We start from the raw sequence: 26,497 nt of genomic DNA, 5'->3' as shown, positions 1-26,497 counted from the left end.
TCTGCTTTGCCATCAGATACTGTTTTCACACCATCTATTCCATTCATGAAGTTTTCTACTGAGATTTTTATTTTGATTTACTGAGTTTTTCATTTTAAGTTTCATTTTATTTTGGTTTTTTTTTTTTTTTTTTTTTTTTTTTTTTTTAACTAGTACTGTCTCTTTATTGGATTCTACTTTCACATCTTCGATTCACTTCCCCATTTCATTCAGCTTTTTGTTTTTGTTGTTCTCTTTAGGTATATTCAAGTTATTTGAATGTAGTTATAATAATTTTTATGAATTTGGTCTAGAGTTTCTTTCAGATCATTTTCATTGAGGTCCAAGACTATATAGGATTAGACATTTTTGAAGGGGCTAGGTTGTTGTGACTTTTTAAGCTGGTTTTTTTTTTCTTCCTATGCTAGGACTTGACTATATTGAGTAGTTGAGTGTAGTTTTTCTGTTATCTTTTCTTTAATTCTTTCTTCCTTCTCTTTGTTTTTTTCTCTTTCTTTGTTTCTTTGTTTCTTTCTTCCTTTCTTTCTCTCTCTCTTTCTTTCTTCCTTTACAGTAGTTATATATAATATATAACTTTTTCAGGAGGAAAAGTTGTAAGAGGGTTGAAACATTGTTTTTCCTTGTAAGATTGATATTTGAGGGATGTGAGTTCTATCCTTAGACTCCTTTTAATAATCAACTACTATTTGTGATAATAGTCATGTCACAGGATTGCACACCACTTGTTTGTCCTGTTCTCTGCCACCAGATGACTTTTTCCACCTGGATACACTACCTCAAATAGGCTTTGGTCAACTGAAGTTTAGGAGTATAAGATTCCTGAAAGTCATGTTTGGAGTTGGAAGGCCTAGGGAATAGTGAGGAACAGGAGTTACTGTATGTTTATAGTTTTCAAAACCTAGTTTAATAAGGGTACTTAAATGTTTTAACCTCCCTTCTAGTCTACCACCCACCAGAGGTAGTGGAAAGGAAAGGTTAGTAGAGGAAATGAAGATGTTGGCCTTTTTAGAATTAGTTCTTTGGAGCCAATCCAATCTGCATTGTCAAGATATCAGTAGTTCAGTTCACACAAATCAGTAGCAGCAGCTAGATCCACTTGCAAACACCATTCAGAAACCAGCAATGGCAATTCACTCCAGAGGAAACCTTGAGACTGTCAATTGGCCCAAGTCCAAGGAAGCAGCAAGAAGCCAATGGAACACTGCCATAAGTTCTTTAATTCATGACAATGATCTTTAAGTCATGACGATGATCAGCAAAGAGTGGCAAGGTGAACCAATACCACACAGTGTTGTCTACTGCCTGTTGGGTTATATTTATACCCTTTCCAAACATCTTGTGTTCTCTCAAGCATCCACTCTAGCAAAACATCACAAGCTCTTTTTCCAGGCAGCTTCCAGAAAAACACCATGTGTCTGTTCTCAGCAAAACATCCTCTCATAAGAAAATTTCCAGCAAAACATGACACAGTGAATCTCAAAACAAAACAAAACAAAACAAACAACAGCAACAACAACAAAAAACACAGAAATTTCCACTTCAGGTTACTTTAGCAGAATGAGGAATGAGAATGAGGAACTTCCCAAGGAGTTAAATACCCTGTGGGATGGTGTCTTAGTTAGGGTTTTACTTCTGTGAACAGACATCATGACCAAGGCAACTCTTAAATGGACAACATTTAATTGGGGCTGGCTTACAGGTTCAGAGGTTCAGTCCATTATCATCAAGGCAAGAACATGGCAGCATCCAGGCAGGCATGGTGCAGAGGAGGAGCTGGGAATTCTCCATCTGCATCTGAAAGCTGCTAGCAGAATTCTGACTCCCAGGCAGCTAAGGTGAGGGTCTTAAAGCCACAGTGACATACTTACTCCAATAGGGCCACACCTACTCCAACAGGGCCACACCCTCTAATAGTGTCACTCCCTGGGCCAAACATGTTCAAACCATCACAGATGGGAAGGAGTAAAACCTAACTCATGGTGCAGTAAGATGGGATGCTCATGAAGATCTGGGCAGCCTATGGTGTAGGAAGGAGTGGACCCTAGCTGGTGGCATAGGGGCATGTGATTGGCAGACCAGGGAAGTGAAATCATGGAGGTACTTCCTGACCTATGGAGTGGAAAGGGGAAGGCCCTATCTGGATATAAGGGGATACAAAATACCAAGGATCCAGGTGGGTTAGTGGTACAGAAAGGTAAGGTTCTGGAGAAACTGATCAGAAGCCTAGTGGCCTTGGGGCACAAGGAACCAGGTAGCCAGGCAACCTAAGAAAGCTGGGCTTTATATTCATTATATATGTATGCGTGTAGGAGGATGAAACACACACTCAGCACAGCATGTGAGTGGAGATCAGAGGGTAGCTTTCAGAAACTGGTTCTCTCTCTCCTTCATATGGGCTCTGTGAATCTCAGTGTTGGTAGTCAGGGTTAGTGGTAAGTGTAATGGCCCAAGTTTGCTGCCCTTGTAACTATCCTTACTATTACTTGATCTCACAATGCTAGTGTGTTCATCAATAAGCGTGGAAGACATTTGCAGCAACACAGCATGATTTAACCAACTATAGATACAAAAGATATAAGTACTTCCGAGAACAGAGTGATGCTAAGATGCAGTAAAATAGCAAGTGATGAAATTTTGAGTAGTTCTATCTTATATTCCTGAAGTAAATCAATTGATTTTAAGTTGGTATAATTTCATTTTTCTTCTGGTTCACAGAAGTTCTGAAAATTTAAGTGTTCTCTCACAAGCTAGTATAAGCTGATGCCAGCACATCACTGCTAGGAGAAGGATGCTGGGGGGGGGGGCAGGGAGTCAGCTAGGCTCAAGTTGAAGGATATACCCCAGATAGCACCAAACATAGGCATTGCACACATCAGGGACTGATGTTATAGACCTTGTTTCTATATTGAGCATGATTTAACTGATTAGAGAAGAAAATAGTTTAGTTGGACTGATTGGCAGACAATTGAACTTACTATATGGTAAGTGTGACTTTTAAAATATAGCACTAAAATTTATGTTGAAACAGAACTATCTTAGTAAAACAATAGAGATTTCCCCTCACCGTAATGTTGGGGTATGGTAGTTGTTTGTCTGTTGCTGCAACGACAAAAACCTGACAAGCGATGGAAGGAAGGAAGGATTTACTCTGGCTTACAGTTAGAGGGGATGCATTCCACCAAGATGGGGAAGGCATGGCCTTGGGAGTGAGAGAGCATCTGGTCACATGGCATCTCCAGTAGGAGCAGAAAATGAACAGGAAGTGGATCAGGATAGAAAATGACAAGGCTGGCCCCTAGTGACCCACTTCTGGGGGTGGGAATCAGAAGCCAAACTGGGTGATTCTCTAGTCACTGTGTGTGTGTCTTCCAAGGCTTTGGGTGGTATGGAATGGAATGGTGGGCACAGGAAAGGGAAAAACAGAGGCCATGCAGGCTGGAGGTCAGAGAAATTCACTTGGTTTTCTCACAGACTAGTGTATAGTACTCATGATGTGCTAAATATTATTTGATAGGAAATATGTACCTTAAATGTGTTTATTATTTACCATATATGCTTGTTTGCACCCTACTCCTTACACTCCTTACACTCTCTGCAGAGAGAAGCCACACTGTTGCACAGTTCTCTTCCCGTTGTTTACCAAGAAGCATTGTGATGCAAACATGGGGAGCAAGCTTCACAATAGTGTTGGACACAGCATAAAGGGAGTAGGTTTTGTTCAGAGCCCCCAATTACCCCCCCCAAACACACACTACTAAAAGACAAACAAAATGCAAGTCTAGAACCCCACCAGCAAATGTCCTTAGAATAACTCCATAAATCACCCACTGACATTATCCAGATCTTTCAGCTGCTACACCAATAAAACCCAGGGAGGTTAAACACCCAGGGTCACACGCGTGCCATAGGGGCTGCCACAGGTGCCAGGGTTGTCTGTTCTGCACTATACCACAGTGTGAGCTCCTTCCTTAATGAATCTGCTAAGCAGACTAGGTTTCCTGAGGTGAGGATGAGAGAAGAAGGTTTGAGCACCAGGCACAGGTGGACTGCTGCTGTCGCACAGGGTGCGACAGGAGAAGAAAAACCTCGGGCTTCCTGAGACTGGATCTATGCTTGGCTGTAGTGGAGTGGTGGAGCAGGAAAGGAGGGAAGACAGAAGGCTGATTTGGTGGAGGGCCATGGAAGGAATAAAATTAGTCACTGTAGCTACAGAATAGAAGCCCTGAAACTACACAGAATCTATAGAGTCTCAGGGTGGGAAAAGACTTGAGAGCCATCTGCCTAATACATAAATTTGCTCTGCATATTGACAAGGTGGTGGCTCAGCCTCCTTGGATGCCCTTGGGAATGGAGAACTCATTAGCTTCTTTCCACAGATGGCACAACAGAAAATTCTTGCCCGTTGTGGAACCTCAATTTGCCAACTAGTAATTTCTACTCTGGCCAGGAGCGAGTTCTTGGGTCCTACCCAAGCTTTTGGCAGAGCAGTCTCTGGGGCCAGGTCATCTATGAGACCTTGTTTACTGGTCACCGACAGGCTTCCGGGACATTTCTTTATCCACACTAGCTAATATAACAACCGGTAAGGCTGATTTTATGTGCTTCATGTCAGTGGCTTTGTGTACATTTATTTTTCAGTATTGATGATTGAAACTAAGGCATGTAGTGCTAAGACTCAGCTACTTGCACAGGCCTTGCTTTTTCTACTGAAGGGGGCTGCAACCCTGTAGGTGGAACAACAATATGAACTAACCAGTACCCCCTGAGCTCGTGTCTCTAGCTGCATATGTAGCAGAAGATGGCCTAATCGGCCNTCATTGGGAAGAGANGCCCCTTGGTCTTGCAAACTTTATATGACCCAGCACAGGGGAAGGCCAGGGCCAAGAAGTGGGAGTGGGTGGGTAGGGGAGCAGGGGAGTGGGGAGGATATAGGGAACTTTTGGGATAGCATTTGAAATGTAAGTAAAGAAAATATCTAATAAAAAAGTTAAGGTAGAATTTTAGTTATTGTGAAGGTTTTAAAACATGAAAAGACCAAATTGACCTTGAACTCACACTGTAGCCCAGATAGACCTTAAAAATGTGATTCTCCTGCCCTAGCTTCCTCTGCTGAGAGTCTATGCCTGTGCCACCCAGTGCAACTTGTATACATTTTCTATGTCATCATTTCTATACCATAGTTGTGCACGATGCGGATCAGAGCGCTTCTATGTTGCTCAGGGTCACTTCAGGGTCACTTGGAGACCTTGTACTTATAGCAGTCTGGACTTGTGTACAGGCAGGTTCATCTTCTGGCTGTTTTGTACTGCTACAATATAATTGTAGGTAGGTACAAGACTAGGTAGTTTACAAATAATTTAAATTTATTCTTACAGTCCTGGAAGCCAAGAAGTCCAACATTATGGTGCCATAGGCTGGGGTGGGTACAGTAGGTGCCATCACATCTCAGAAGGTACTAAGTCAAGAGAGTGCAAAGCTTCGCTACATCCTTTCTCACTGTGACCTTAGTCTACCAGGGGGTGTCACTTTCAAGACCTAGGCACTCCACCGGCACATTTGGAGGATTAACTTTCCAATGCATCAATTTTTGGGAACACATTCAGCGCATAGCGAGTACCTAAAAATAAAACATCCATTTTACCTAGCATAAAAAGAGGATGCCCTGGAAGGTAGGGGCTACCCTGTGCTTGCAGCTTGTACAGCCCCTCTAAGAAGGGCTTCACATGGGGTTCACACCCCGACACCCCAGTCTGGAAATGTTTAGTATATTTTGAACAAGGAGTCTTGAAGTTTCATTTTGTACCGAGACTCAAAATTATTACCTGTTCTTGGTCTACTGTGGAAAAGAAAGAAGAAAGCGATCAGGCTGATGAATAGCCCCTCTCTTGGCAGTGCACTGTGCCTAGTGTTCTGCAGGTTAATGTATGTCTGAGTCATCTTTCAAACCCACGCCTCATTCAGTGGCTCCTACTCCTAACACCGAGGAAATCTTGGGATGGGGGCTGCAGGGTTGAAGCATGGCGCAGCAAGTATTTCCTTCCCTGTATCCTCAGCTCCATGCTGGAGACAGGCTCAGTTCCTGCAGCAAGACTTTCATGGCTTTGCTTTTTTTTTTTCTTTTCTTTCTTTCTTTCTTTCTTTCTTTCTTTCTTTCTTTCTTTCTTTCTTTCTTTCTTTCTTTCTTTCTTTCTTTCTTTCTTTCTTTCTTTTTGTCACTTTCTATTTCTTTAACACCATGTCTCCTGTAAAATGAAATGTATGGACACAGAGTAGGAATTAGAGTTTAAGATCTTCCCAGGAGGGGTCTCTACATCTCCTCCCTCCCTCACTCCTCCTCTCTTCTTTCTTTCCTTCTTTTCTTCCTCTCCCTCACTCTCCCCCTCCTCTCCTTCCTCTCTCTGTCTCTGTCTGTCTCTGTCTGTCTGTCTATGTCTGTTTCTGTTTCTGTGTCTGTCTGTCTCTCCATCTTCTCTCTCCTTCCTCTATCTCTCTGTCTGTCTGTCTGTCTGTCTGTCTGTCTGTCTGTCTGTCTGTCTGTCCCCTTCTCTCTCCTTCCTCTCTCTATCTCTCTGACTCTCGCTGTCTGTCTGTCTGTCTGTCTGTCTGTCTGTCTCTCTCTCTGTAGGGTACCCAGCTTCTAGGCACCCCTGTAGACTCAGTTTGGTCAGTGTACTCTGCCCAAGGCTGACAAGGCACACGTCCACCCAGCCCTTCTTTACAACCCCAGTCCTTGTCACTACTACTGCTGGCTAGGTGTCATCTTGATTACAGATTCTGTCAGAGTGGCAGGTGGGTATTTGGGAGAGAGAGCACTGGGAAGGGGCAGGAAACCTTGGTTTCTAGCCTGGTCGATCTTTCCAGAGTGGATGAAGAGGTCAGAGTAGGCGATGGCTAAGGCCTTTTCTTGGTACCCAGCACAGAAGTTTTCGAGGTTTTGTGGCAGGGACTGGAGAGATGCTCAGTTCAGGTTTCCTTCTCTTGGCTCAAAGGAAACAGGCTCTCAATCAATCAGGGTGTATTTGTTGAGATCTTTTAATTGACTACATTGTGAGCACTATGTCAGAGTGATAAGTGGCCTATCCAGGCACGGGGAGGCTCATTGTGAGGAAAGTGCACGTGGCCGATCTCCCAACGTTCACTTACCCGTGGAGCCGCCTCTGTCCAGGCAGCTGTCCACGACATCCTTAGAAGTGGGAGACACTCAGCTGCTGTGATCGTGGGCTGACTAGTCAGCTGTTCGTTGCTATCGACAACTGCCTGCCTGAGATAATCAGTAGAGAACACTGGGCTCACCATTTTGAGGTTCTAGTTTGTGATCAATTGATCGCCTATCAATTGATCCCATTGCTTTGTGACAGCACGTCGTGGCTGGAGTATGAGGTAGAACATGCTCTCATGGTGAGAAAGTGAAGAGGAAGGGGTTAGGGTGCCATCAGTGCTTTCAAGGTCATATCCCCAGAGACCTGAAAATGCCTCCTTGCTCTCTTAAAGCATCTAGCATTGCCCAAAAGGATTATGCTGAATATTCCATATCTAAACCATACCCTCTAACCTGTATTCCCTGCATGGTTTTTGTTCTGTGGCTGTTTCAAAAAGAGGGAGATCTACTTTGATAGGAGTAATTGTTTCTTATTTAGATTCAGAAAGGAAAACTGACCATCAACCACATAGAAACCTGATCCACGGTTCCGTGTTTCTTGCACCATCTGGAGAAACTGATTTAAGAGAGGTATCTCAGCAGAGCCGAGGCAGCGCCAGCTGATCTCCTTTCCCATCCCAAGCCAACATCTGGTCAGCAAGTGTGTTAGTTAGGGTCCTCCAGAGGAACAGTCTCTCTCTCTCTCTCTCTCTCTCTCTCTCTCTCTCTCTCTCTCTCTCTCTCTCTCTCTCTCTCTGTTTATTAAATTGGCTTACATAATTAAAAGCTGGATAATACAATATAGATACCTCACATGCTGGGGAGCCAAAGAATCTGTTAGCTTCTCAATATAAGAAACTAGAAGCTCCAAGCAAGGGAGGCCAATGATGCAGTCCTGGTCTGAGGCTAACAGCCCAAGAGCTCCCTGAATAGTTGATAGCATCATCCATGTGATGCTAGCTTTGTAGACATGAAGAACACAAGAGTTACAGGGTCATGGAGGGTTCTACTTAGAAGGCCTGGGTGGGGGAAGTGTCTGAAAATGTGTGGCAGGGTTAGAATTCTTGCAGGCAGCCCCCAAGAGAGCAGATGTGTGAAGCTATGAGGATAGGGCCTATGTTAGAGTTGAAAACTGTGGTGGTTTTAAGGGAAAATTACCCTCATAGGCTCTGGTATTTGACACTTGGTCCCCAGTTGACAGTGCTGTTGGGAAGGCTACTGGATGTTTAGGACGCGGAGCCTGGCAGGAGGAAGTCCATCACCAGGAGCCAGCTTTGGGCATTTATAGCCTTCCCCATTCCCAGTATGCTCTCTCCACGTTTTGACCTCGATTGCAGATGTGATCTGTCAGCTTCCTGCTCTGGCAATCTGCTGTCAAGCCTCCCCTCCTGTTATGGACTCTCCCTCTGGAGCCATAAGCCAAATAATAATACTCGTATTCCATAAACTGCTTTTGGTCACAGTGTTTTATCTCAGCAACTAGAAGTAACTGCAGGGGATTAGAGATGCTGAGAGCAAGGCGTATGAGCTGAGGAAGACTGTAGCTGCTGAGCAGAGTCTGGTCAGGAGTAAGGCATGTGGGCTGCAAGTGACAAGGCCACACAGGGTGGAGGACACCTAGTTCTTTGGTGCTGGTACAAGGCCAACATGTGTCTTGGTGGAGCTACAGGGTTTACTGATTGCCTTGCTGGGTTTGGGTCTTGAGTTGGTCTAATCTTTCCTTACTATTTTCCTATTCGTCTCTTTTGGTGTGGCAATGTTTCTTTAGTGTCATTGACTTGGCAGTATATGAACTGTTTTGTGATTTTCCTTTTTTTTAAAAAAAAAAAAGAGATTCATAGTTAAGAGTTTGCTCTGCGTCTCAAGACGCTTTAGATTTGGATTTTTGAACACTACTAAACCTGCTGAGACTTCTGGAGATGGAAGTTGTACACTTATTGCTTGTACCCATCATGGTCACATCATGCAAAATTATGACTTAGTCATTGTCTTTACTTGGAGGATGACGTATGGTATAAGGAGTTGTATTGAGGTGTTGAGTTGCCAAAGGGCAGATTTATGAAGGTTGATCTTGACTGACAACTTCATTGGACTGAGAAGAGTTTAGGCAATGAGTAAAACACACTTTGGCAGGGGAGAGTACTTTTGAGTACCTTCCAGAGAGGATTAACTGGGAGGGTGGGGTGGGAAGGCTAGCCTTAAATGTAGGAGGTACCTTCCCATAGGCAGGGTCCCTCATGAAGCATAAGGAAGAAGCCTGCGAGTCCAGGTGTTCTGTCTCTGGTTCCTGACCATCAGGTAGTGACTGGCCCCCTCTGTGCATGCTGCTGCTATGCCTCGCCTTAGGGCCAAAGTGACAGGGCTGGAGGACCACTGGCTAAAGCCTCCCCTAGAATAAATGTTTCTTCCTCTTAACTTGTCTCCTCATGTGCTTGTCACAGTAATGGAGAGTTTGACCAACACAACAAGTGGCACAGAGGCTGTGCATGTGAATGCAGGGACAATGGTCCCGTACTCCCTGCCATCTGCAGGATGGAGCAGTGGAGCTTCTTGTTGGAACCAGTCAGCTATTAGTCTCCCAAAGTGTTTCTGTTTTGCTTTCTGCCTCCAGAGCTCCAAGTGTTGAGCTATGCCACTTTCCTTTGTTTTATCTTTCTGGAATGCTGTTCCAGCTTGTGATGTATGACTCAGATGCTTTTCTGACTCTCACCACCCCAAGCGAAGCTTGGCTGCAAACCTTCCAGAAACGTGATACCTCCTGTTGACTCCTTATCTCCATTGCCCAACACTCAGCTTTGAGTTTGTTGGGTTCAGGTTATAAATGTCTGACTATTTGACCTATGCCTTTATCAGTCACCTTTGCTGTGGGAGGCACTGTCCTGTGCACAGAGCACACTTTCACTTCCTGCCCAGGAGAAGGGAAAACATAGGGAAGACACATGCTTTTCCCATGACTGTGGATGCACAACCCTTCCCAGGATTAATCAACTGCTTGGGGAGGTAGGGAAACCTCACAGAGGATCCTGGCTTTTTTGTTGGCCTATAAGACACAGATGGTGGGGGAGGTTGCTGGCTGCAGATGAATGCAGAATAACCATCCAATAGTCTGGCGAAGGAGGGGGATGGTGGAGTGTCAGTGTTGGTGTTCGGAAGGGGAGATGAAAGAAGAGGATGAACAAGTGAGACTAGAAAGTAGGTTGGTATAAAACTAGGCTCGGATAGAGCTTTGGATTGTCCTCTAGGTGGCAGGGAGCTCGCAGGGTCTTTCAAGAGCCCCCCTATTGTTTTAGAAGGTTGATACTAGATTTGGAGTGATGGAGGTTGAGAGCCAAGCATGAAGACAGGTTAGAACACAGTTCCTGTGGGATGTTGACAGCATCCGAGGATGAGAGCTGAGGAGGGGACCGGAATGAGTAACAGCCACAGACACCACCAAGGCTGTATCCCACTTGGTATGATCAAGCTCTGGCTGATTTTTAAACTTCGCATGGAAATATATGTATACTTGGGTGAACATTTTGTTTTTCATGCAAATCCATAAGAGTAGGTGACGATTCCTTTGCAGGCTCCTTATTCAGACCCCCATGAGAGCTTACTGTGGGAGTTGAATGCTTGTGCTGTGCCGGTCAGGCTGGTTGGTGGGCAGTAGCTTCTTACCAGCGTGTGGGGGATACTTTAGGGTCCTGGAAAAACACAGTCCAGACGCACATTCTGCTATATCTTAAGAGAACCAGCCTTTCCAAGGATGCTTTGCTTTTGGTTTAAAAGGGTGACTTTCCAACAGTCTCTTGTCATTTCTCCAAGGAAGGGACAGTGTAGTATTTCATTAAGACTGATATGTTATCTGTGTTGTTTATTGCTGTTTATGGACCAGCAATATAAACAATGGGGGTAGATAATAATAAGAAGGACAATACTTCCTGGTGTAGTCTTCTTGTAGTGAGAAAGTGTTATTCTCTTGTATGGTACACACCACCCAAAGGACAGACAAGGGGGCTTGGAAGAATGTACTTCCCTTCTTGCCTGACCTGTCCAGACTACATCATTGATTTTGGTTTAATTGGTTCAGATGCTGCCAATCAGTCTTTCTTCTCTCTCTTTCTCTCTGCCTTTCTCTGTCCCTCCATGTGGCTAGCTACTTTGCTTTAGTTCCTAACAGCTTAACAGTCTATTTACTGATCCTCTCAGCTTCCAGATACTGAAAATAAATTTTCTTTATGTTCAGGCTGCTATTAATATATTCCTGTTTGTCTTTGCCTGAGTTATGAGTATCCCTCTGCCCAGAGCATTGCATCATGGCAATTGTGTAACCTTCTCCAGCACTGCGGTAACTTCAGGGTAGAAACGCCTGCGGAGTGAGAGGAGAGGAACAGGCGGGCTTGAATGTGTGGACATTGAAACTGGAGACTATTCTCTCTAGAGTAATCAGACAAACTAACCTGTCCCGTGCTCCCGATGCTCCTCATCTCGGTTACCCATGGGCCATATGTAACTGTGGAGACCATGGGAGGCACCAGCACCAAGTTTTGTGAAGCATCCTTTGGTACTGTCTTGCTGTGAGCAAACATGTTTGTGCTGAACTAGCTAGCACAATAACTTTAGAGATACGGAAAGCGGCACAGCCTGTCTCCAAAGAAGGCCCAGGTGGGCTTGTTGCCTGAGCAGGTAGGAGGGGTGACAAGGCCTGGGAAGGTTTGTATATTGAACACTGCCCCTTGTCCTCAGAGGGGGACCTATGCATTCTACCTAGAACCTCACCTCAACTGCTTAAATCTACCAATCTGCCAAGTTTTTATGGGTAAAGCGATGGACAGGGCTGATCTTTCCTGGTTTAAAAGATGCCACAGAAGCACCATTGGAATTTAAAGGTTTTATTTTTAAAAGGATTCTCAGAGTATCTGACTGAACAGTCAAGTGTTTTCAACTGTGTTCCAGTGTTCCAGGGAATGCAGGACAGCAACTTGGGAAGCCTTCCACCAGGGAGGGAGTCTTGCATCCTGCCCCCTCCACTTCAAAAAAAACCCACAACACTTTATTGAAAAAACATTCCATGCGATAAATTTTGTTGATGTTTTCCTCTCCTTCAATTCCTCCTAGATCCTCCCCACTCTCCACCACCCAACTTAATGTTCTTTTTTTCACCCACTTTCTTTCAAAACAAAGAACAAAATAGAAATAAAAATAATAGCACAAATACAAAAATCAAAACAAACAAAACACCAACAGGACAAAAAAAAAGCCCAAACAAAACAATATGAAACAAGAAGTCCACAAAAATACACTGAGGCCTCATCACAGGCTCTGGGGCCCCCTCTGTTCCCTGCTCCCCGTCACAATTTCCAGTGGTGTCTGGATGCCCAGGAGTCAGGGAACCCCAGCTCTGGTCTTAGCCTTCGTTGTTCCTCACCCAGGCTGAATTCCCCATTTTAGGCTGCATTTTCCCACCCATGCGATGTATTGGCACTTTCCACAAGCCCGACACTCATCGTCAGTGTTGGCATAGGGTAAGTATCATCCCGTGTTTCATCTCCCTGGCAGAGTTCCAACAGCTGGGCAGCCAGGGAGAATGCAGAACCACAAGTTTGCATGAAGACATCCTACTGAAGACTGAGTGCTCCAAAGTTTCCTGCTCTCCGCACAGTGTCCAGGTGTGGATCTCGGTGTTGTTCCCATCTACTGCAAGAAGAAGCCTCTTTGGTGGAGGTTGAGTGATGTCTTCTCTACTTGGAGTGAAAACGGTGATGCACTCCATCCTTTTGGTGGCTTTGTGTTGAGTTTTGTTATTCTTCATCGTGTGCCACTTCTTGAAGGGCCTGGCATAGTGTTGCACAACTTTAATCCTATCACTCAGAACAAGAAAGATTTTTCTGAGTTCATGGCTAGCCTGGTCTATATAGAGAGTTAGTTACAGGACAGCCAGGGCTACACAAACCATGTCTTAAAAAATAATAATAATAAAAAAAATCAAACAAACAAAAACCCCATCATCATCATCATCTTCATCACCATCACCATCATCATCATCATCATCACCATCACCATCATTATAAACAACAACAACAACAACAACAGCAACAATACCCTGGTTCTAATTGGATTCTGTTGTAATGTTTCTGGCTCCTCTTCGTCCCCAACTTCAGGCTTGGAAGGGAGTAATAATATTGATAGGACTCCAGGTCCTATCATAAACCTGTCCTCAGTATCTCAGGTTGGTCACCTATTGTTTCTGAGAGTCTACTTACACACATCTGTGTCTACATCCTGAGACAGAAGAGATACCAGGGGCTGGAAGACTGCCTGTCAAAAGATACCTGGTGTGCCGGGCGTGGTGGCGCACACCTTTAATCCCAGTACTCGGGAGGCAGAGGCAGGCAGATTTCTGAGTTTGAGGCCAGCCTGGTCTACAAAGTGAGTTCCAGGATAGCCAGGGCTATACAGAGAAACCCTGTATCGAAAAACCAAAGGGAAAAAAAAAGATACCTGGTTTTTGAAGAATCTCTTTTGTTAGTGGGGAGAATCTTTGAAGCTAAAGATGGATGCCTGGATGGGAGAGGACATATTTAAAACTGGTAACACTGGCATGAACCAGACCCAACAGTCCTTTTGTAGCTTGTCTATAACACTGAGGAATCCCAGCATTCTTCCTAAGAATCAGCTGCACTCAATTTTTTCACATTTACATCTGTTAAGGGAATACAAGACAGCGTCTTTGCAGCATAGTCTCTCTGTGTATGTGTGTGTTTAAATTTTTCTTACTCTCATAAATGGAACACTTCATGGATAATTTTGTCCACAGCATATTTCTAAGCCACACTTATCAGACGTGTTGACCTTCTGACCCTCACTGGGAAGCTACGATTCCTGGTTTCTACACATGGGGCCTGCTGGGGCCACAGTTGGCTTACATACAGAGCCTGTGACCTGGCTCTGTGGCTCTAGTGAAAGGAGTCTGTCTTGCTGGTGGGTTTATTTGTGCTCATCTTTCTAGAGTCCAGGCATAGGTCCCAGAAGGGCAGAGTTGCATAGAAGGGTCAGGACCTCAACCAGGCACCTGGTGACCAGAGGTACTTGGTTATCATCCACAGGGTTGAAGGGCTGACCAATGTGGTGGGGACAGACTTACACTCGGGTAACCTCACTGAGGCAGAAAGAACCAAGCAGGTAGAGACCAGGGGAAGGCAATGGAAGCTGGAGAGCCAGCAACAGAATGGGGACTCTAAAACCACATTAGATCATAAGGCAAAGGTCCACTTTGTCCTCTCTTCCTGGATTTTATATTTTTTCTTTGTGTTTGAGGGAATCTAAGCTCCTCATATACGGCCCATCTCTGAGGAAGGACAACAGTGGCCCTAGACCTTCCCAGAGCATACCCAATGTGAGTTGCTCCCGAGATATTGCTTGTGAGCTGTGACAAAAGGACACAGAGGCCTGCTGTTCATCTGCCCACGACCATCTCTGAGTCTCCTTAGCCAGAAATACCAAGAAAATGCTCCCAACAATGGGATGTCTAATTTCTTCCAGGGAAGACTTCCTTATGACCAGTAGTATAGTCTCAGGGAGTCCAGAGGCATTTATGACTGAGATGGCGGCCTGGTTCTGAGAGTGCATCAGTAGATTTCAGTATACAGAAAGATCAGTGCATCAGTAGATTTCAGTATACAGAGAGAAATATGTGATGCCAGTTTTGGAGTAAATAGCTCGCTAGCTTCTTCTGAAGACTTTTGATTTGCAAGTTTTTGTAAAGAGTTCTCCAGATTCTGCAGAGTCTTTTTCAAGATGCTTGGAGAATCCCAGCTTCTGCAGGAACAGCTGCTTTACAGGAGTGAGAGCAGCAGGAGCTGTTTTTGTTCAACCCACCTATGAACATGTGATGATCATCTGTGCCCTCTCTCCATATAGGGACAAAAATGTAGTATACTCTGTGTGTGTGTATGTGTCTGGGGGAGGTCTGCATGCAATGTGTGTGGTAAATAACACACATATATGCTTGTGTAGTATGTGTGTGTTTTGCATCCAGTATTTGTGTGTGATGTGTGCATATGTTATCTTTATGTGCATATGGTATGTGTGGTATGTAATGTGTGTGTGTAGTATGCATGTTGTATGTATGTGTGTGGCATGTGTGTTCTGTGTACAATATGTGGGGTGAGTATGTTGTATGCATGAATGTGTAACATGTAAGGAATATGGTGTGGCATGTATGTGGTGTAGTATGTGTGTGTCCTCATGTGTATCTATGTGTGACTTGGAAGGAATGATGTGACCACGTGCTCCCACTTGAAACTCCTCAAGCTACCAAGCTAAGCAGGGCTGACCCAGGTGACCTCGGTAGGAACTGCCAGCTTGAATCACAGAAACTGTTCTGGGTGTAACCTGGGGAGCACCCCTCCATCTCTGCTTATGTTAGTTCCCTTTTAGATTTTACACACGTGCACACAGCAGTATGGTATGTCAGCCCCAGTGCCAAAGACACGCACTTGCCTGAGCAGTAATTTCCCTGCCACCCACTGCTTTTTGAGTGACCCAGGGAGTCTGGCATAGACAGCCTGGAGGCTCATCTGCATGCTTTAAGATGAGCATGTTAAGAACGGCCTCTTTTGCTCTTAACAGAAAGATTTGAGGATGAAATTAGCGTCTGCTTTTGCTTCCATCGCCTCTCACTGTCACTGAAGTTGGAGTGAGGACCGTCGATGTTTCAGAATGACTGACAGGTGTAAAAGCTGGCTGGAAGCAGCAATGTTGTCAGGAGACTGTGTTTGTGGGTGCTCGGACGTGAATTAAACCAATCCATTACACTTGTTTGGTGTTCATTGGGGCTGCAATATTTTTATGCAGAACCCGAGACACAGTTCAGTAGTGTTTATTAGCGACCTTGTCTCGTCCTCTGAGTTATGGACGAGTGGCTCAGAACACCGGGGACTGGTGTAAATAACTGTACCACAGTTTCTCTGAGGTGATGCTGCCATCTCGGGCCTGGATTTTGAAGTAGATGATGTGAATGTGGCTTTTCATATCAGAAATATTTATAGAATTCGGTCTGATTGAACAATTTCTAAAGCCCCTGTGTTGGAAATAATACAAGTCAGGAAGGGAGAATCTCTCATTCTAAAAAGTACACCCACAAGGGCTTAGATCTCTTTGGGGTGCCTTTTTGGTGAATAAGGAAGGTTTACCAGCCTGATCAGCGGATTCTCTTCTTCCTATTTCTATTTTTTTTGTGTGTATGTGTGCATATGTGTGTGTGCATGTGTTCTTGAGTGTAATGTATGTACATACTTGTGTATGAAGAATATGTGTATATATGAAGGTCAGAGGTTGACATTGGATTTCTTCCTGGATTGCTCTCCACTATTTTGAGACAGGGTCTCCTGCTGAACCTGGATGATTACTGACTAGACTGACTGCGCCGATCTCAGGCTAGACTGGCCGCACCGCGATCTCAGGCTAGACTGGCCGTGCCGCGATCTCAGGCTAGACTGGCTGCGCAGCGATCCCAGGGGATGCTCCCATTTCTGCCTCCTCATGCTATACTTACAGACCCAATCCCAGCTTCTGTGTAGGTGTTTAGGGATCTAGGGGCTCATGCTGCTGCTGCTGCAGGCAGGTTACCAACAGAGCCACTTTCCCAGCCTCATCAAGCTGGGTTGAAGCTGTAGGTGTGGGTGATATCGTTTCTGAAAACTCCATGGCCCTGGCCAGGAGCACTCGTCTGGTATGGTAACGTGCCCACATGCCCTTTGAGGGAGTCTTGCTACTTGATATGGTTGGGCACCCCGTCCTCCACTGAGAGGATCCTGAGGGATGTGTGAGCAGGGCCTCCCAGGGCTTGTCGAGCTCAACCTGTTCGCAGCTGGATTCTTGTTGCATGGATGATGGTGCCGAGGCAGGGACAGGCTTCACGACTTGTCCAAGCCCACATATCTTGTAAGTGACAAAGTTAAGGTTCACATCCAAGGCTGTGATCCTTCTGTGTCTCCCTGGTATCTGGAAGAGAAGGAACACTTCCTGTGTGTGATGCAAGAGAGCCAATGAAAACCACAGGAAAAACTTGGGCGGAGCAATGCGTGAACTGCTGTCAACATCTAAATAAAGGTGGAAAGGCCAGGCCTGGGGACAAGATGAGGACAGCAGAGAAAGCTGACGTAGTATGTTATAGTATACTGTATTGTAGAGTACATACGCATACTGTAATGATCCTCTATTTTTTCATTCCTTCAAGGTAAACCCCCAAACAAACAAGCACAGTGGGGTCAGTGTGGTTCACTGGGCCAGCTTCTGATTAGTCGGGAAATAGCGTTTCCTAGTTTTATTCAAGTCCATAGTCTTGCACTCACCCATTCATCTACCCACTTATCAACAAGTATTTTCCAAGTGAGTCAGTTTCTGCAATGTCTGATGACCGTCCCTATCCTCAAAGAATCCATGGCTGCTGCTAGGACATAGCACAGTGGTAGAATGCTTGCCTAGCATGGACCAGATCCTGGATTCCACCCTGAGTGCTGGGCCTGGGGAGGAAGCTTTGACTATCAAAGCAGAGAGCCACATAGATAGGAGTTTTAAATTCTGTGCATAAAAATTTGCAAGGTATAGAATGTGGACAACTTCATCCAACTTTATGGGAAAGGAGATTTAGGAACTAGCAAAGGAGCATGGAGGGATCTTCCTAGTGGCTAAAGCTGGAGATCATCATGCTAAGGGAAACAGGCCAGACTCAGACAAATATCATGTTTGTCATACGCTAAGACACATATTTAAATGCACATATACGCATATGCACACATGCATATGACAGGAAAGTGCAGTGGACTCTGAGGAGGAATTTTGAGAACTGTGAGGGGGAAGGAAAGGGCCCAAGAGAGAGGGTAGGAAGGGGAAGAGGGATATTTTAAATTTAGAGAGGTCGTGAAAGTGAAGGGATTCTGATTTCAGCGGGAAGAACTGGAGGAGAGACAGAGGACAGAAGGCAAGTATGGTCAGGGTACAGTGATGTATGTGAATGAAAATGTCATTATGAAACTCATTATTCTATGTGCTAACTAGGAGAGGAAACATGGTCCTCTTGGTGGGTGCTCCCCCTGGTGGTGGATGGAGACCTACTTGCCCTAGGGGGCAGAGTTTTCCTCTGCCCAGTCTAGGGTGCTAGTGTCTGTCCCTTGTTGCTCTAGTGTCCAGCTTTAAAGTCCTGAGGATGAGCTTTCTCTGAAATTTTTCACTTGGTCGGAGATGTTCTGAATTTAAAAAATAGACGGGGGAAGCTGTTTTTTGACTCCTACTTTGTGCTAAGCTTTGTCATTGAACACTGAAGCAAGATACAGTGTGCCTATGTTTAGTAGAGTTCTTGAATCTGCCCACAATAGCTGCAGTCTGTTGTCACATGCTAGGGGTTGGGAAGCAAGGTGTTACAAGAGGTCCCTGGCCGGTGAGAAATAGACATTTACATCCGATTCCTTTCCCTCTACCAGTAGGCCCAGTGCAGAGTTCCCCATTGCAGGTACCTTCCGATCTCAGCCAAACCGAGCTCTGTGGCCTTCTTCCTTCTCACCAGAATGGATTCAGCTGAGCTCTAGTGGGGACGCAACCAGATTTAACCTGGGATCCCCATAGCATATGCATCTACACCCAGGTGTGATTATAGAAGCCAGCATGTGGCAGGTGAGCGAATTGGCTCCTTGCTTTCCTACCTCCGAGGCAGGACTGTACTTAAATCATCTCAGACAGATGGTTAACTGTCCTATTTTAACAGGTCTCCAGGGAGGAAGATTTCAAAATTCCCTATGGCTGTCTGTTCTAGTATTTAATCATCTTTATTGCCAGCGAGTTCTTCATCCCCATTCTAAATCTCCTTGGCTGTGATTTAAGCCCTTTTTTCTTGGGGTGGGGAACACTATGGATCTTAGGTTTTAGGGGAGGAGGCAGACTCTGTTTTTAATTTGGCTGTCTCAGGAGTCATTCATTTGAACATCCGTTGGAGTTTGTTTTCTTTGTTGGTAAACAGGATGGAGTTAGGATGGCTCTCAAGGGCTCTTCTAGCTCCCAAAGCTGTGAGTTCTCAATTTAAAGTGCTGCCCTGTGGTTGTGTGCAGCCAAACACGTTGTGGCAGGAACAGTGCTGGGCTATGTAGAAATCCGTGATGACGTGCAGTCCTGGTGGAGACAATGGAGCTGCATGGGAGAGCTGACAGCGAGCGACAGGGTGCTCTACTCCAGGTCTTTCAGAAGTCCCGTTGCAGTTAGCTGGTTGGTAGGATAATGATGGCATGTTTTAAAGGTGCTGCCCCGCCTCCAGTTCCAGAGGACATAAGAATAGCTGGTTAGATTTTTGTGTTCTCTGTCTCCAGACTTTTGAAGAACAAATATTGGTGGATAGTGATGCTACCAGTCATTATCAGGCAATCCTTTTGTGTCCTGTCTGCTCCAAGAAAGCAGGCCCTAGAGGCATTATGTGGCCCTGCAGACAGCAGGGATTAGGTCAGCATGATCCCAGGTGCTGATGGGAGGCAGTCATGCTAGGGAAAGGCTCTCTCAGGAAGCAAGAGGGTGCTCAAAGCAGTTAACCCCTTTCCTGCTAGTTCTAAAAATTCTGGTATGTGTGTCCTGAGAGCCAGGGCTTGCAGCACACAGCATTTGTAGCTTTGTTTATGGGCAGGGCACTTGTTCATCCTGGGCAAAGTTCTATCAGCTGAAGGGCCAAGAGCCCTGGGCCATGCCGTAGGCAGGAACAGATTCAGGTCTGCCAGTGACCCATCCCATCATGAGATACGGTAATCTGTCAGTTGTGGTATAGTCTTACCTCCTCAAGCTCCTTAAAGGGAGAGAGGAGAAAGACCTTCTTGTTGGACAGGCTGGCGAGGAATGTTAATCTCTTGCACACGGCAACATAAGGCAATAGAATTCTAGTGCCCAGGTCTGCTGTCACTGACAGAAATCCGCATGGTATTTCAGAGTTAGCTGGAGGTTACAGTACCTCTGACCCAACCCAGTCTTGAAATAATTGTTCAAAAGCGTGGCATTGGGTTACAGCAAAACGGCCTCGGTCCTCTGGATGTGTAACGGGGGAGAGCACTGATTCCAATGCAGACATGGCTCTCCTGAGACAGGGCAGGATTCTCCGCTTGGTGTAGGAATGCACAACAGAACTGTTTCTTACCAGGATGCCAGCAGAGAAGGATCACTCTAGCGCCTGATTATGCTCCACTAGATCGATCGATCCCAGAGTTTGGAGATGCTATTGTTGAAATCTGTGTTGTTTCTAAACATTTAGTTTTTCTTGTCTCCAGGACTAAGTGTCTGGCAGAACATACAATATAATACATTGTAATTTCATACAATGCATTGTAATTATGACTTTCCTTCTCTGAACTCTTCCCAGTTTCTCCCCATCTCCCCTCCCATCAAGATCCACATTCTTTTTCTGACATAAAAATTCATAATTTCAGAGGATTCAGAAAAGATAGGCTTGGTTCCACGTGGTGCATCACCAATAGCAGCAGGTCTGTGTGCTGGAGGCTACTGTTCACTTTAAAATTGCATTTTAAAAGTGTGTGTGTGTGTGTGTGTGTGTGTGTGTGTGTAGGTTGTAAGTCAGAAAGTAATTTAGATGACTTAGTTCCCTTCTTCTACCATGTGAGTCCTAAGGTCAGAATTCATGAATTCAGGCTTGGTAACAAGCACCGTTACCTACTGAGCCACGTTGCTAGACCTGTTATTCTCTTCTTGATAGATGGGAAACAAAGAGAAGGATACCAGAAGGGCACAGGAAGATATGTGAACCCGCAGGGACAGGCCTCTGGTAATGCCCTTCCTCCATCTTGCCCCTTTACCTACCTCCTTGTGATGGTGGCTTTCCAGAAGCAATGCACTGGCTAGACAATTCAGGGTTCTTATGAGCTACTAATCTCGAGAAATTCAACACGGACATACCTAGAGGTATGCTTCCCTCACTCCCAGACATTTCTTCATTTCTTTTTAAATATTATTTCTCTTTATTCTTTTTTTCTTTTTTTCTTTTCTTCTTCTTCTTTTTTTTTCTTTTTTCGAGACAGGGTTTCTCTGTGTAGCCCTGGCTGTCCTGGAACTCACTCTGTAGACCAGGCTGGCCTCGAACTCAGAAATCTGCCTGCCTCTGCCTCCCAAGTGCTGGGATGAAAGGCATGTGCCACCACGCCTGGCTCTATTTCTCTTTATTCTTGAGTAGTTTATATATGCATGCAATAAAACATAAGCATATCCACCTAGCATTGCTTTCACTTTCAACATTGTCCTCCCCCAAGCTGTCATATTTTACTATAACCCACTAAGTCTAATTAGTGATGTGTATATGTGTATGGATATTGGCATCTACTGGAGCATGAAAAACTTACCAGTGGATGTACATTAAAAAAAAAAAAAACACCAACAACAGGAATGATTCTTCCTCCTCCAGCAGGTATCAACTGCCAATAACTCCTCAATAAGGGGCAGGGCCTAAAGAGCACCTCCTCCATCTATGCTGGAATTTTGGCTGTCTCAATCTTGTGCAGGTTGAATGATGGTAATTCCAGCCCGCGTGGATTCCTGAGTGCAGTAGCCCTGACAACACTAGAAGTTTACACTTCACAGCTTTCTTTCCACCATTTGGATCTTTTTTTTTTTTTTTTTTGTCTCCTCTCCCAGAATGTTCTTTATACCACGATGGTGGTGGGGAAGAGGAGTTGAGAAAGGCGTCTCACTTACGTCTGAGCATTCCATCTCTTATTCTTGGCCCTTTGACCAGCGACACATCTCAACATTGACTGTTGACTTCGGGGCCATGTAGGGGCCGTCCTCTGTGGTATAGTTGATGTACTAAGGGCCACACCATTAAAGAAAACTGATTCTCCCTCCCTAGAAGCTATCAACTACCAAGAGCTCCTCAGATAGAAGTGTGAGGGTGTCATGAGCCCATTCCTTCTCTGTGATGGAATTTTTACTGGCTTGATCTTGTATGGGTCTTGTGCAGGAAACCACAGCTGCTATGAGCCCATCAGTCTTGTCATATCCTGAAGACACCATTTCACTTTGGTTCTTGCCAACCTCTGGCTCTTACAATCTTTCTATCTCCATCTCCTGTAATGGTCCCTGAACTTTGGCGGTGTTGTGATATAGATGTCCAACTTACAGCGGATCATTTCACAGACACTTATTCTCTGTATTGAGTTTCTGCTATGCATTGCAAAGAGATACTTCTTTCATGAGGTCCGAGACCTGCCTTCATGTATGAGTACAGAGATATAAATTTAGAGGGCAGTTTGATACAAGGTCTGTTTAGCAAAATAATAGCAGTTGGGCCTTCCATAGAGCCTATGAGCTCCCCAAACAATGGGTTCTTAGCCAGATTTACAGTCCTAGGTATGCATTTCCTTCTGTGGTAGGTGGGCCTTAAGTCCAATCAGAAAGCAGTTGGTTACTACCTACATAACATTCATGCCACTACTGCACCTATGGTATATCGTCTTACATCAGGTAGGTCAAATTGTTCATGACTGCTTCCTGCTATCCCCCCCCCCCACAACAGTTAGTGCAATGAATGTTAACTATTTTAGATTAAGCTTTCTGGTCATTACCAACTTGATTTCTCCATGTTCTGTGATAAAGTGTGTGGCATCATCAGTAATTGAATCTTACAATTGAGTTATTGTGGGCAACAAAAAGCAATAGCAATATCCTGTATTGCCTTTGGAGACCCCAGGACATTCCTTACTAACATTTGAGTGGGGTGTATATACCCCACACCTAGCACTTAGGGTTTTGTTCGTTAACCTGCGGGTTCTAAGAGGAACATTATCCTCTGTGTAGGCTATCCCCATATAAACTAGTAAGTTCTATATAGACTTTTGCAAATATCTTTAGTGTTAACAACCCTTTCTCTTAGCTCTTCCTCCAACCCCTTTCCACTCAACCCTCCCTCATCCTTGAGGAGTCCATTAGTATTCAGAGTAATTATTGAAAGATAAATACTGATTCCTGTTACTTTATTGATTTTGTGGCATTAGTTATCCCAGTATTGTTTATTTATCTCTGTGACGTCTTTGTTCTGTTTATCCTTGTCTCCAGATAAAATTATGCTTCTACTACCTTCCATGGATCTGGCTTACTGGCCATGAATTCCCTTAGTTTATTTTTTTTTTATCATGGAACATTTTTATTTCTCTTTCCATTTTTAACAGATAGTTTTGCTGGCTATAATAGGCTGGTTTGACAGTTGTGGTCTTTCAGGGCTCGGAATATATCTTTCGAGACCCATATGGCTTTAGAAGTTTTTGTCCAAAAACAAAACAAAACCCCCAAAACCAAAAACCAGTCAGATGTTATTCCATGGATTGCCTTTAGAGGTGAGAAGACCTTTCTCTCTTCAATGTCCATTCTTTAGCTTGCATTTTTGGTGTTTTAACTATAATTTGTTGTGGTGAATTTTCTCTCCTGGTCCTCTGAATTTGGTATTCTGTGTGCTTCTTGTATCTGGATAATATCTCTCTTTCATTAGGTTTGAGAAATTTTCTTCTAGGATTTATTGAAAATATATTCTATGCCCCTGGTGTGGCAGTCTTCTCCTTCTATGCCCATAATGTGAAGATCTGATCTTTGGATGGTGTCTCAGAGTTCTGACGTCATACACTTTTTACTAATTGCTCTAACTTGTGTTCCAGTCACATTACTCTTTTCCCACATGGTCCATTTTTCCTGGCACAGCTGTGGTTTTGTTTGTGGAGTCCAGCATCACTTCCAGCGCATCTCGGGTCAGGTTCCCCTCAGAGGCTCTCTTTTCATCTTTGGACTGATGTCCCCATTTCATCGAGCTCTTGGTGTTTGTGCTCTTGCTGTGAGCTCACATTTTTACATTGTTTGAACATAATTGTAATTATGGTTTTAAAATCTTTATCTGGAAGTTCTTCCAATTTGCTCTCATTACGAGCCATTACTCTGGGATTGATAATTTTTGGGAGGACATGTTATCTTGGACTTTCTTATTTTTTTGCTTCTATGCTACGACTTGTGCATCGGGACCTAGTTGTTAGTTGAGTCTTTCTTTCCTTCTCTCTTTCTCGTTCTTTCCTTTCCTTTTCTTTCTTTTATATTTTTTATTTTTACTTTTAAGTTCAAGAATCATTTCTTCTTTGAGTGGAGGCATTTACAATGTTCAGGAGGTGGCTAAGCTGCAGTGGAGTTGAGTTAGTTTTTTCTGTGGCGTTGTTGTTTAGGGCAAGAGGTATGCCTTTAGTCTTCACCTGAGTGTCAGATGCTGCTCTGGGTCAGCACTGGTCTCTTGTCTGCAGCTTCACTGAGCACTGGGAATCGAGGAACTCCCTGTGTTTGTAGTTTTACTCAGGGTCAGATCAGTCTCCTCCCTCAGCCTATAGCTTCCACTGCTCCTGTGTGTGCCTGTGGGCTTAAATTTCAGTGAGACTCTACTAACCCATTAGAACACAGAGTCATCCTTTTAGGTAGAGATCCTGTGTGTGTGTGTGCATGTGTGTGTGTGTATGCATGTGTGTGCATATGTGTGTGCATGTATATATGTGTGTATATGTGTGATATATGTATGTGCATATGTGTGCATGTGTGTGTATGTTTATATATGCATATGTGTGTGCATATGTATGTATGTCTGTGCATATGGGTGAGTATGTGTCTGCATGTGCATGTGTGCATGTGTGTCTGCATGTACGTGTATATGTGCATGTGTGTGTGTGCATGCATGTATGTATGTGTATGTGTGTGTGTGTGTGTGTGTGTGTGTGTGTGTGTGTTTTATCAAAAGCAGTCTGTTGAGTGTAATAGCTTTCTTGGAACTAAAAGAGCTGGTCAGACAGCTTTGAGACAACAATCTTCCTGTATTCTTTCCTCTCACCTATGTTTCCTTCTGTACTGGCTAATTTTGTGTCAACTTGACACAGCTGGAGTTATCACAGAGAAAGGAGCTTTAGTTGAGGAAATGCCTACATGAGATCCAGCTGTAAGGTATTTTCTCAATTAGTGATCAAGGGGGAAAGGCCCCTTGTGGGTGGGACCATCCCTGGGCTGGTAGTCTTGGGTTCTATAAGAGAGCAAGCTGAGCAAGCCAGAGGAAGCAAGCCAGTAAAGAAAATCCCTCCATGGCTTCTGCATCAGCTCCTGCTTTCTGGCCTGCTTGAGTTCCAGTCCTGCATCCTTTAGTGATCAACAGCAGTATGGAAATGTAAGCCAAATAAACCCTTTCCTCCCCAACTTGCTTCTTGGTTATGATGTTTGTGCAGGAATAGAAACCCTGACTAAGACACCTTCTTCCTCTTCTTCTTCTTCTTTTTTGTTTGTTTGTTTGTTTGTTTGTTTTTCGAGACAGGGTTTCTCTGTGTAGCCCTGGCTGTCCTGGAACTTACTCTGTAGACCAGGCTGGCCTTGAACTCAGAAATCCACCTGCCTTTGCCTTGCTTCCCAAGTGCTGGGATTAAAGGTGTGTGCCACCACTGCCCGCTTTTTTTTTTTTTTTTTTTTTTTTGAATTATTAGATATTTTCTTTGTTTACTGGTGACTTTGTCTCCACCACCAACCTTTTGGAATTCACTTTCAGGGACTGTGGGGGAAGCACAGGGAAATGTCCAGGAGTTTTCAGTATTTTTTTTTTTTTTTTTTTTTTTTGGTTTCCTTCTTACTCTACTCCTGTACCTCTTTCCTAGTTTACTTTTTGTTGCTGTGATAAACACCATGATCATAAACAACTTTTGTAAGAAAGTGTGCTTGGTATGCACATCCCTATCACAGCCCATCATAGAGGGAAGTTAGGCAGGAACTCACACAGGGCACAAGCATGATGTCAAGAACTGAAGAAGAGACCATGAAGGGGCGCTGCTTACTGGCTGGCTCAGCCACTTTCTTATACATCCCAGGACCAATTGCCCAGAGGTGGCACTGCTCACAGTGAATTGGGCCCTGCCACACCAATAATCAATTAAAGAAAGGACCCACAGGCCTGCCTATCGGCCAATCTGATGAAGGCATTTTCTCAGTTGAGGTTTTTCTTTCTCCCAGACAACTCTGACCCGTGTCAAGTTGTCAAAAGACTAACCAGTACATCTCTCCCTACCCAAAACTCACAGACACACAAACTACAACACAACTGTGCACATGGCATGACCCGAGGTCCTGCTACACTGTACTTGAGAGGATAGGAATTGATCGAGCTGTTGTGACTTAGAAACAGGAAGAGTGCCAGAGAGTGGTGGCGCATGCCTTTAATCCCAGCACTCAGGAGGCAGAGGCAGAAGCAGGCAGATTTCTGAGTTTGAGACCAGCCTGGTCTACAGAGTGAGTTTCAGGACAACCAGGGCTATACAGAGAAACCCTGTCTCAAAAAACCAAAAAAAA

At 44.5% G+C, this 26,497-nt stretch overlaps 1 protein-coding gene across 2 annotated transcripts in view; it reads left to right on the top strand.

Annotated features, from left to right (window-relative positions):
• Positions 1-26,497, top strand: part of Cacna1c (calcium voltage-gated channel subunit alpha1 C) — a 568,982-nt gene that overhangs the window by 19,200 nt on the left and 523,285 nt on the right. The window contains exon 1 of one of the 2 annotated variants that reach the window (XM_029535124.1): positions 9,667-10,138. The exons of the other annotated variant lie outside the window; for it this stretch is intronic. The gene's annotated coding sequence lies outside the window, so the exon portion shown is untranslated. Of the gene's footprint in view, positions 1-9,666; positions 10,139-26,497 lie in introns of those variants that run through there. 2 annotated transcript variants of the gene reach the window in all.

The sequence above is a fragment of the Mus pahari genome, chromosome 2 (assembly GCF_900095145.1).
Source record: "Mus pahari chromosome 2, PAHARI_EIJ_v1.1, whole genome shotgun sequence".
Taxonomy (NCBI): Eukaryota; Metazoa; Chordata; class Mammalia; order Rodentia; family Muridae; genus Mus; species Mus pahari.
Note: the sequence above shows the minus strand (reverse complement) of the source record. Positions and strands in the feature narration are given on the sequence as shown.